A 10,742-nucleotide genomic window follows, 5' to 3' on the forward strand; every position below is an offset into this window, starting at 1 on the left:
GCCCAATAGAATGGCCCAACAATAAACCCAAGTGAAGTTAGGGTTTCACATAAAATGCCGATTAGGGTTAAGTTTCCTACTTAACCCATTAAGGAATTATTCCTCTAAGGACTTAATCCATTAAGTCCATCATTCTTTTAAATAAGTCATATGGTGTGATTGGGCCTAATCACACAATTTCATTCCAATGGCCCAAATGTGGGTCTCGATAAGTCCAAGCGCATAATCCCAAATTAGAGTTTTCACATGAAATGATGATTAAGGTTCAGTGTTTCTTTCTTAACCCGTTAAGGACTTAATCCATTAAGTCCATTATTCCCTACGCTAGTTTGCCAATGATTATTAATTATTGTTTAAGATTTAATAATTAAATCTCGTGTGCGTCCCAAGCAATTTCCACAAATTAGGGTTTTATTGGCATTATGGTGTTCCAATCCAAATATTAGCCCATTTATCAATTTGTTGGCCTTTTATGACAATTAGGGCTTTATTGGGACTAATAAGCCCACTAAAATCTTATTAAGCATATTAGGGTTTTATTGGGTCCAATAGATTCCATTAAGCTTCATTAGGCCCATTAGAGCTCCTTTGAGTCCATTAGGGTTTCACTAAGCCCAAACGAATCAATCACAAGAGGCAAAGCACACCGCCACCCGACACGGCGGCCGGTGGTGGTAGGAGGCGGCAGCAACCATCCTAAGGTGGTGGTTTTCAAGTTCTTTTGATTATTCCCGTTTTTTTTGTTGTTACAATTACAATGTGAAATACCGAATTTATCCACGCACACCTACACTAAAATACACACACTAATAACATAAACACACACAGTGGTGGTTCATGGCGGCAGCCACCACCTCACGGTGGCGGCAGTGGCGGCTCTTATGATTTTCGGCTAGACAAAACACGCACTAACAGAAATACATGCGCACACACCTGCTATATGGTCATAAAACAACTCCAACCACCCATATAGTGGCTCACGGAGGCATCAACAGCTGTTCACGATGGCAGCGACGCCGGAAAATGGAAGGAGTGGCGGCAGGCGGAGGATTTTGCAGCGATAGCCACCACCTCACAGTGGTGGCAGCGGTTCTTCTAATTCCTGCGAGCAAGTAACGCACATATAACCCGATTAGCTCCCTAAACGGACCTTTATGGCAACATATACGCATTTAGCCACCCACAAGGTGGCATGATATCGCTAAAACGCCACTAATTGGTGAACAACGGCGGTTAAGGCCCCAATAGCTAGAAAATGGAAGAAGGAGATGAGAGATAGTCTCACCGAGAGCATCCCAACTGCACACGACTTGCGTCCGCCGATCACAGCTCCACCTTCATTCTTGGTGGGGCTTCTCTATCCGTTCACGACTTCACCGGAGGTGGCAGAGGAGATTATGGCGGCGGTTCTCAACGAAGCAGCGACAGTCTCAGTGGCTCGCTCTGGTAACTATAGTGGTAGCATCGTCGGTGGTGAAGAAGGAGAGTGATGGAGGCTGCAACGGTAACATGGAGTGAAGAACAAGATGGTAGATGCCATTGTTTGCGCTAGGGATAGGGTTACAGGACCCTAAATACCCGCCTCCATTTATTTAGTTTGCCATAAGGAGCATAACAGCCCCTCCCTACCCTTATTCTTTCAAAGCAACCCATAAATTACCATTTGAACCCTGCCCCTTAAATTCCTTTACACATTAAGTCCGAAGTTACAAAACAGTCCCATATATCTTAATTAGGCCATAATCAGCCATTCCACCTCATTTCCTTTTAAATTAAATCCAAATAATTACCACGAAGCCCATGTCTTCATAAATATTTATAAGCTAAGTCTGTAAATTACACTTTTAATCCCTAATCTCTTAAAGTGTGACAATTAGCTCTACAAGACCATCATTTGGTGTATAATCATTTATTTGAGGGCTTCTATTCGCTTATTTATTTATTTAATAAATAAACAGGGCTTTACAACTCTCCCCCACTTAAATTAGGTTTTGTCCTCGAAATCATTCCTTACCAATCCTTACTTACCAAGCCACTCTAATAACATAGTCATGTTCCTGGGCACACCCTAGCCTTCCCAGGGTAGCTGTCACCAATCCTCTTTAAGCCCTGAAATCCACAGGCGAACGAATTCCACACCACAAGATCACATCCACTTCGTCTGAAATCTATTGCCTTAAGATAGTCTGATTCCCTGATAGACCACTCATACATAATCATTATCGTTAAATCCAATCCGTTTATCTCACAACTCACCACTCAACTTCTAATAGCATGTGGTTCCCGCCATAAACTTAGGTGACAAATCCAATTACCTCTGCATATCACTTATTCTCGGCTAAGGATCAACTAATCCCACTGTAGCTGACTTGTCACTCCCCAATAAACCAGCTATTCCGTGCGCATATGCAACTAAAACACACATAATATCATTGCCCAAACGTTGAAACTGCTCGAACATTGAACCACTTGAAGCAGCATACGCTGCTACATAGATGCTTACCAAAAGCTACCGAGACCTCCTGGGTCTCAATTCACTTTCCAATCCTCTGAAATACAGGGTTTACACCCAGCTGCAGAGCCAAAGGACTCACTACTTAGTCACCTCACACGACTTCTGAATGAAATCCTTCTCTGGAACCAGTTGCCACTAGTTATCATGACACTGTGACTCTACTACTTTCCGATATAACCGATCGGGTCCACACGTCGATTCCTGTTATCTTCAAATCCAAGGCTAAAAGTGATTGCCACCTGACCAATGGTAGCCTTATCTCACATGTCCTGAAGCACTCTGTTGCTTCTTTGATCTCATAACTGTAGTGGCGCTCCTACAGTCCTGTCACTGGCTCAACCAGATCTCATCCATCTGGGTAATTCCGAAATCCAATCCGTGGATTTCCTTATCCTTACTGCTACACCCGAACTGGTGGGTACTACTGTTCCTTCTGCGTCCAAATAACGCGCTCACACTATCTACTAACCTAGGGAATTCTACGGCTACACCCTCAGACTCACAACACCCTAACACTATCTACTAACCTGGTGAATGGTACGGCTACAACCGCAGACTTACAACACCCCCATGATAATTGACTGCTATTGAATGCTACGGCTACCCCCGTAGTCTTACAACACTTTACATACTAACTGACCACTAGTGAATGCTACGGCTACCCCCATAGTCTTACAACACTTCCCAACTATCTGACTGCTAGTGAATGCTACGGCTACCCCCGTAGTCTTATAACACTTTCCAAACTATCCGACTGCTAGTGAATGCTACGGCTACCCTCGTAGTCTTATAACACTTTCCATACTAGGTCGAACACGCATTCGTCCTAACACACAACTGAAGTTGAGTCCTAACCAGAACTCTGACATGGTTCCCGAAACCTGCTATCCTGTGACCCCACTATATCAATACCGTACCCATGCCCGTGATCAAAGCATCATAGTAAACCATGAAATCATCTACACCCTCTTGAAGGGTGAGAATCAGTACCTCACACAGCTATTGTCTGAGAGTATTGAAGGTTGCCTACTATTCAGGCCCTCAACGAAAGGCCACCGACTTCTTGGTTAGTCGGGTCAAAGGAACCGCAATCTCGGATATCCGGTAGTAACCTGCTAGACCCAAGAAACTCCGAATCTCAGAGCACTGCATCACAACCTCTATCTTGGTCGGATCAACTAGAATACCCTTCTGGTTGACAAGATGCCCAAGAGATTGCACCCTGCGCAACCAGAACTCACATTTGGAGAACTTTATAAAAAGTCTCTCCCCCACTTAGATTCGACTAAGTTTTCACATTACTTGAGAATTGAAGGATTCCCAATCCTTCTCGCTTTTGAACATCCCACTTATGACAACTTGTGCTTGCCAATGCTAGCGTTTAATGGCCGATTAAACCTTGAGATCTCCCATCCATTCAAATCTCGATGAGTACTCTTGATATCTGATCCAATCTGACGCCTCGAACCATCTATCATGTTGCCAATTGAAGGTCTCAATCTTCACTCTGGCTGACGAATCCTCGTTCTCATTTCCAATCTTGCAGTACCACTGAACTCTAACCGGACACAGCCCATGCAAAAATAAATTTTTCTTGAACATGCGATGACCAACCACTTATGCATCTAACACCCGCGACTGACACTACCCACTTCCTATCACCAGTTCTGTCCCAACAACAATAGTGCCTTGAACTCCAAAGTCCATCCATAAACAGCTACCGACCATACCTGAACAATGATAGGATCACTGAATGCTGACTTCACTGGAAAACTATCACTCCAACCCTGATCGAGTATTCTCTAAATAATACTCCTGCATAGATCCTGGCAAAGATCTGAAATGATAACGGTATGTGTGGAACCCACTACGCAAGATGAATCCCTCTTTGGGTTTATCAAGGACCTTTCGGCACGCTGGATGGCATATATTATCCCTGATAACCCAAACACTAGCAGAAAACCGACCCGCGATCTAACTTATCCAAACTTACTCATAACTCCAACACGATTCGTATCCCTAACATCATTCTAATAGCAATAGAAGATGACATACCCGCAACATCTGGAGGAATACTAATCACCTTTTGCTTACATGATCAATCCCGCTACCCTGTAGCAGACTAAACCCTTGGAGTGAGAACTCCCTTGTACACTGTCGTGTACATGCTGCACTGACTCTGGCCCTGCTGACCCTTCACCTGATGATCAGAAATCATGGGTCTCTTCCCGATACCCCTACTATATGCACCCGTCATGCACCTCTCTTTCCCGGGTGCTCCCAAATCGATCCTGCATTTGCAACTCTTGGAAATCATATCCTTCAGGGTCTGATACCCTATCACGCTCGCTAGCTCGCTTGCTAATGGCTGAGCTGCAACAACTAGAACATCCTCTGTCCCCAAACTGGGTCATAAACTCTTCCGTGAAGCTTCTTAGATTCTCCAAGACTCTTACTGATTCGAGTATGGATCCTGTGCTTTCAGTAGTACGGGCCCGATACTACCTTCCACACCTATGCATACTTTCCTCAGCATTCCTCCCGGATCCTCCAAGTCACTTCCTCAACTGGTACACCCAAGTCTAACTAAGCCTCACTACTAACTCACTAAAATATATCCTAGGCTTCTCTAGGTTCCCGAACTCACCCAGTCCTCAACTGCCGAAAGATTCCCAGTAATATCAACTAGTTACCTCATGAATATAGCCATATGCAACAGAGATCATATAATCCTTCAAGTAACAGACTCATCCCTACAATGGTTGGACTCAGACAAGAGCTGTGCAATAGGGTCAAATCTATAACTCTGAGATTATCCAGTCTGTGCCACATGTGACTTAGCATATTCACTTAATAGCTAGCTCACATTAACAAGAGCCTCAGAAAGCACAAAGCAAACAACATTCAGACAATGGAAACTCTAACCATCATATTCTAATTAATTCATTCTATCCTCTATTCAGGAATCTGTACATGCAATTCTAAGGCTCATAGAATCAGGTATAACCTAAACAGGTTATCCTATCACTGACTGATCTGTACAAACATGCAAGTCTACAAGCACAAATAATAGGCATATAAGGCATCCTCCTAGATCCTTAGCCCTAATCTAGCATGCAGTCCTCATAATCATATCATATCATAACATCTCATAACATGTATGGATTTGTTGGGCAAGACTTACTTGAGCTCGGTTGATTGCACGCATCACACACCTTGTTCTTTTCAAAGTTCTATTCTCTTTTCAAACTTCTTTTATAAAATGATTTTATTTTTGAAACTTTTCATACCAAGTCTTTAGTTTGACTTCAGACACACCCGAGAGTGTGCCCGAATCTCTCAAGCCAAGGCTCTGATACCAACTTGTAACATCCCAAAAACACAGGCTAAACAAAATTTATTTTTAAATAAGTCATTATAAAACCAACAGTGTAATAAAACATTTGTAATATCATGTCATGTCAAAACCAAAGTAGAAATAATTAAACGTGTTATCATAAAATAATATTAGAGTCTAATCCCAGAGATCCCATGTGCGGAAAACCATAGTGTGATGCGCTGCGAGCAAGCCGGCTCCTTTCCTTTAGACACGAAGTACCTGAAACCAAAACTGAAAACCGTAAGCACGAAGCTTAGTGAGTTTCCCCATCATACCACATACCATATAATCACATAACATACATATATTGTCAGGCATATCTGGGTGCCCGACCTACCCCTTCGGTCCTCTCGACCAGATACTAACTAGCATATCTGGGTGATGGTCTCCCCTTCGGTCCTCTCGATCGGATACTGACTAGCATATCTGGGTGCTGGTCTCCCCTTCGGTCCTCTCGACCGGATACTGACTAGCATATCTGGGTGCTGGTCTCCCCTTCGGTCCTCTCGACCGGATACTGGGGAATATTTCACCCCTACCATTACCACATAACACGTATCACATAATCTATTTAGCATGGTTGGGCTTGACTTCCCCCTTCGACCCTATCGATCGGTAACCTGGGGACTATCTCCCCTACTATCACTAGCAAATAACATCATATCATACAAACACATAAACATAACACAGGTAGTAGCAACTCTAGATGACTATCACAGAGACAATCATCTAAACATATAATTCCTACTAGTGGGCCGACATTGTGGCCTTAGGCCCACTACTACTAGAAGGTAACTCACCTCACACTGCTGAAGTCCCGAAGACACAATCGCACACTTGCTGAAGTCCCACAGACTCAACCCCAGCTGCTAGATGACAGATTCCCGAACTGTCAACACCAAAATAACTCCTAATCTATAATTGGGTCCCAACACATAACCATAAATACATACTTGGATAATTACTACATTACACTAAGATTTTTTTTATTCAAGTCCAAGGCCCAAACCATAGGCCCAATGCAAACTAGGATTCAATGCCCAGCATATGGCCCAATTTTCTAAATTGGGCCTTGGCCTATATGTGGTCTTATGGCCCAACATAATACATTCATTAAGGCCCAACTATGGTCCATCTATGGCCCAATTTTCCAAATTGGGGCCAACCCCTTACATGGGACTTACCCTAGGCCCATTAAATGATTTCAGCCCATATAATTATTCTTGGATGACCCATTAATAATCTAATTATTAAGGCCTAATAGAAAGCCCCAACAATAAACCCACGTGAAGTTAGGGTTTCACATAAAATGCCGATTAGGGTTAAGTTTCCTACTTAACCCATTAAGGAATTATTCCTCTAAGGACTTAATCCATTAAGTCCATCATTCTTTTAAATAAGTCATATGGTGTGATTGGGCCTAATCACACAATTTCATTCCAATGGCCCAAATGTGGGTCTCGATAAGTCCAAGCGCATAATCCCAAATTAGAGTTTTCACATGAAATGATGATTAAGGTTCAGTGTTTCTTTCTTAACCCGTTAAGGACTTAATCCATTAAGTCCATTATTCCCTACGCTAGTTTGCCAATGATTATTAATTATTGTTTAAGATTTAATAATTAAATCTCGTGTGCGTCCCAAGCAATTTCCACAAATTAGGGTTTTATTGGCATTATGGTGTTCCAATCCAAATATTAGCCCATTTATCAATTTGTTGGCCTTTTATGACAATTAGGGCTTTATTGGGCCTAATAAGCCCACTAAAATCTTATTAAGCACATTAGGGTTTTATTGGGTCCAATAGAGTCCATTAAGCTTCATTAGGCCCATTAGAGCACCTTTGAACCCATTAGGGTTTCACTAAGCCCAAACGAATCAATCACAAGAGGCAAAGTACACCGCCACCCGACACTGCGGCCGGTGGCGGTAGGAGGCGGCAGCCATCACCCTAAGGTGGTGGTTTTCAAGTTCTTTTGATTATTCCCGTTTTTTTTGTTGTTACAATTACAATGTGAAATACCGAAATTATCCACGCACACCTACACTAAAATACACACACTAATTACATAAACACACACAGTGGTGGTTCATGGCAGCAGCCACCACCTCACGGTGGTGGCAATGGCGGCTCTTATGATTTCCGGCTAGACTAAACACGCACTAACAGAAATACATGCGCACACACCCGCTATATGGTCATAAAATAACTCCAACCACCCATATGGTGGCTTACGGAGGCAACAGCAGCTGTTCACGATGGCAGCGACGCCGGAAAATGGAAGGAGTGGTGGCAGGCGGAGGATTTTGCAGCGATAGCCACCACCTCACGGTGGTGGCAGCGGTTCTCCTAATTCCTGCGAGCAAGTAACACACATACAACCCGATTAGCTCCCTAGACGGACCTTTATTGCAACAGATACGCATTTAGCCACCCACAAGGTGGCATGATATCGCTAAAACGCCACTGATTGGTGAACAACGGCGGTTAAGGCCCCAACAACTAGAAAATAAAAGAAGGAGATGAGAGATAGTCTCACCGAGAGCATCCCAACTGCACACGACTTGCGTCCGCCGATCACAGCTCCACCGTTATTCTTGGTGGGGCTTCTCTATCCGTTCACGACTTCACTGGAGGTGGCAGAGGAGATTATGGCGGCGGTTCTCAACGAAGCAGCGACAGTCTCAGTGGCTCGCTCTGGTAACTACAGCGGTAGCATCATCGGTGGTGAAGAAGGAGAGTGATGGAGGCTGCAACGGTAACATGGAGTGAAGAAGAAGATGGCGGCTGCCATTGTTTGCGCTAGGGTTAGGGTTACGGGACCCTAAATACCCGCCTCCATTTATTTAGTTTGCCATAAGGACCATAACACCCCCTCCCTACCCTTATTCTTTCAAAGCAACCCCATAAATTACCATTCGAACCCTGCCCCTTAAATTCCTTTACACATTAAGTCCGAAGTTACAAAATAGACCCATATATGTTAATTATGCCATAATCAACCCTTCCACCTCATTTCCTTTTAAATTAAATCAAAATAATTACCACGAAGCCCCTGTCTTCATAAATATTTATTAGCTGAGTTTGAAAATTACACTTTTAATCCCTAATCTCTTAAAGTGTGACAATTAGCTCTACAAGACCATCATTTGGTGTATAATCATTTATTTTAGGGCTTCTATTCGCTTATTTATTTATTTATTTATTTAATAAATTAACGGGGCTTTACAAATGTACCCATTCTCTAGTTAATCCTAGTTTCATATTCATTATTCCTAGTTTCATATTCATTAAGAGATGTTCATGCGGCTTAATTACCTTCCAACTAACAGAAAATAGTTGTCATTAATGCATAAGGTTCTTTAACAAACATAATTTAATAATATCAGCAAATAACAATCAATCAAAAAGTATACTTAAATCCATAGGAGTAAATTGGTCTTCCCCAACAGAAACAAAACGAATTTAGTTCATAGTCATAGCAAAAACAAACTTAAAAACAAATTCAACTAAGCTAAACATACTTAATTCCTAAAGCTAAGTGGAATGAATAACATAATTGCCTTGATTCTTCAAAAGATTGAAGGTTAGGGTTCCTTAGCTCCTCCAAGGGTTCTTTTTTGCAGGTTCAGCTCTCAAAATTGCCAAAAGTCTTTTTCGTTCGGATAATGGTTTGATATTTATAATTATCACAAAATAGGGTGTACTCAGCGAGTAGCATACCCAACTCGCCAAGTAGATGCTTGTTATCCGTCTTATACTAGGAGTCTTGACTTATCTTCTGGAATATTCTAGTGTACTCACCGAGTAGCCTCAAGAACTTGCTGAGTAACTAAGCTTTTGTCACTCATTCTGCATTCTTTGGTCTCTAATTGCTTCCCCTAGTTCCCTTTCACTCCCAAGCATGTCTTTTGGACTGAAAACAAAATTTAAGCATTATTAAGTACCTTTTGTCCACGTTATACACATAATTAGTTAAAAATGAATAAATATATTTGCTAAATAATTAACTAATTGTTCACATATCACGACTCAAGATAGGCAAAGAAGTTTTGAAAGTTTGAAGCAAAGACCTTATGACATAAAAGAAGGTGAATTGGTAATGTTGAAAGTCTCCCCGGGGAAAGGAGTCATGAGATTCACTAAGAAGGGTAAATCGAGTCCAAGATAAATTGGACCCTTCAAGGTGTTGAAAGTGTTTGGAACCCAACCCTTTAAGTTAGAGTTGCCCCAAGAACTCCATGGAGCACATGATACCTTTCTTGTAAGCTACTTGAAGAAATACATTAAAAAAAGGAATTGACAATTCCATTAAAGGACTTTAGAATTGACGAGAAGAAGAGACTAGTAGAAGAACCGAAAGCAATTTTAGACTAGAAGACCAAAAAGCTAAGGACAAGGAAATTGACTTGGTTCTATCCAAATGGAAGCTTGCGCTCGGCTCCAATTACACATGGGAGACAAAAGAATAAATGAAGAGGAGATACCCTACCATCGTAGACTACGAGGCGATTCCGAGGACAAAATCCTCTTAAGGGGTAGGTAATTGTATCATCCTAAAAATTTAAATTAAAAATAAGCTAAGGATGTTAATGGTTAAAATATATCTAATAACATGTTAGAGTTGGGAAAATGCAAGTAATGGTAAGAACTAAAAAAATTCTCAGATGCAAGCTCACTTCCCTCATTCTTGCTAGATGAATTTTGAAAGGAATAGAGATCTCTAATGGTGAATGCTTCATTTATTGACATTTAGGGCTTAATTTAAGAGGATAATTGGGAAATAAAGCAAAGGAGAGAAGGAATCAAGGCTAGCAATGTAAAACTCTTCTCTATTACCCTTAAAA

Source organism: Lactuca saligna, chromosome 7, assembly GCF_052625555.1.
Source record: "Lactuca saligna cultivar CGN05327 chromosome 7, ASM5262555v1, whole genome shotgun sequence".
NCBI lineage: Eukaryota > Viridiplantae > Streptophyta > Magnoliopsida > Asterales > Asteraceae > Lactuca > Lactuca saligna.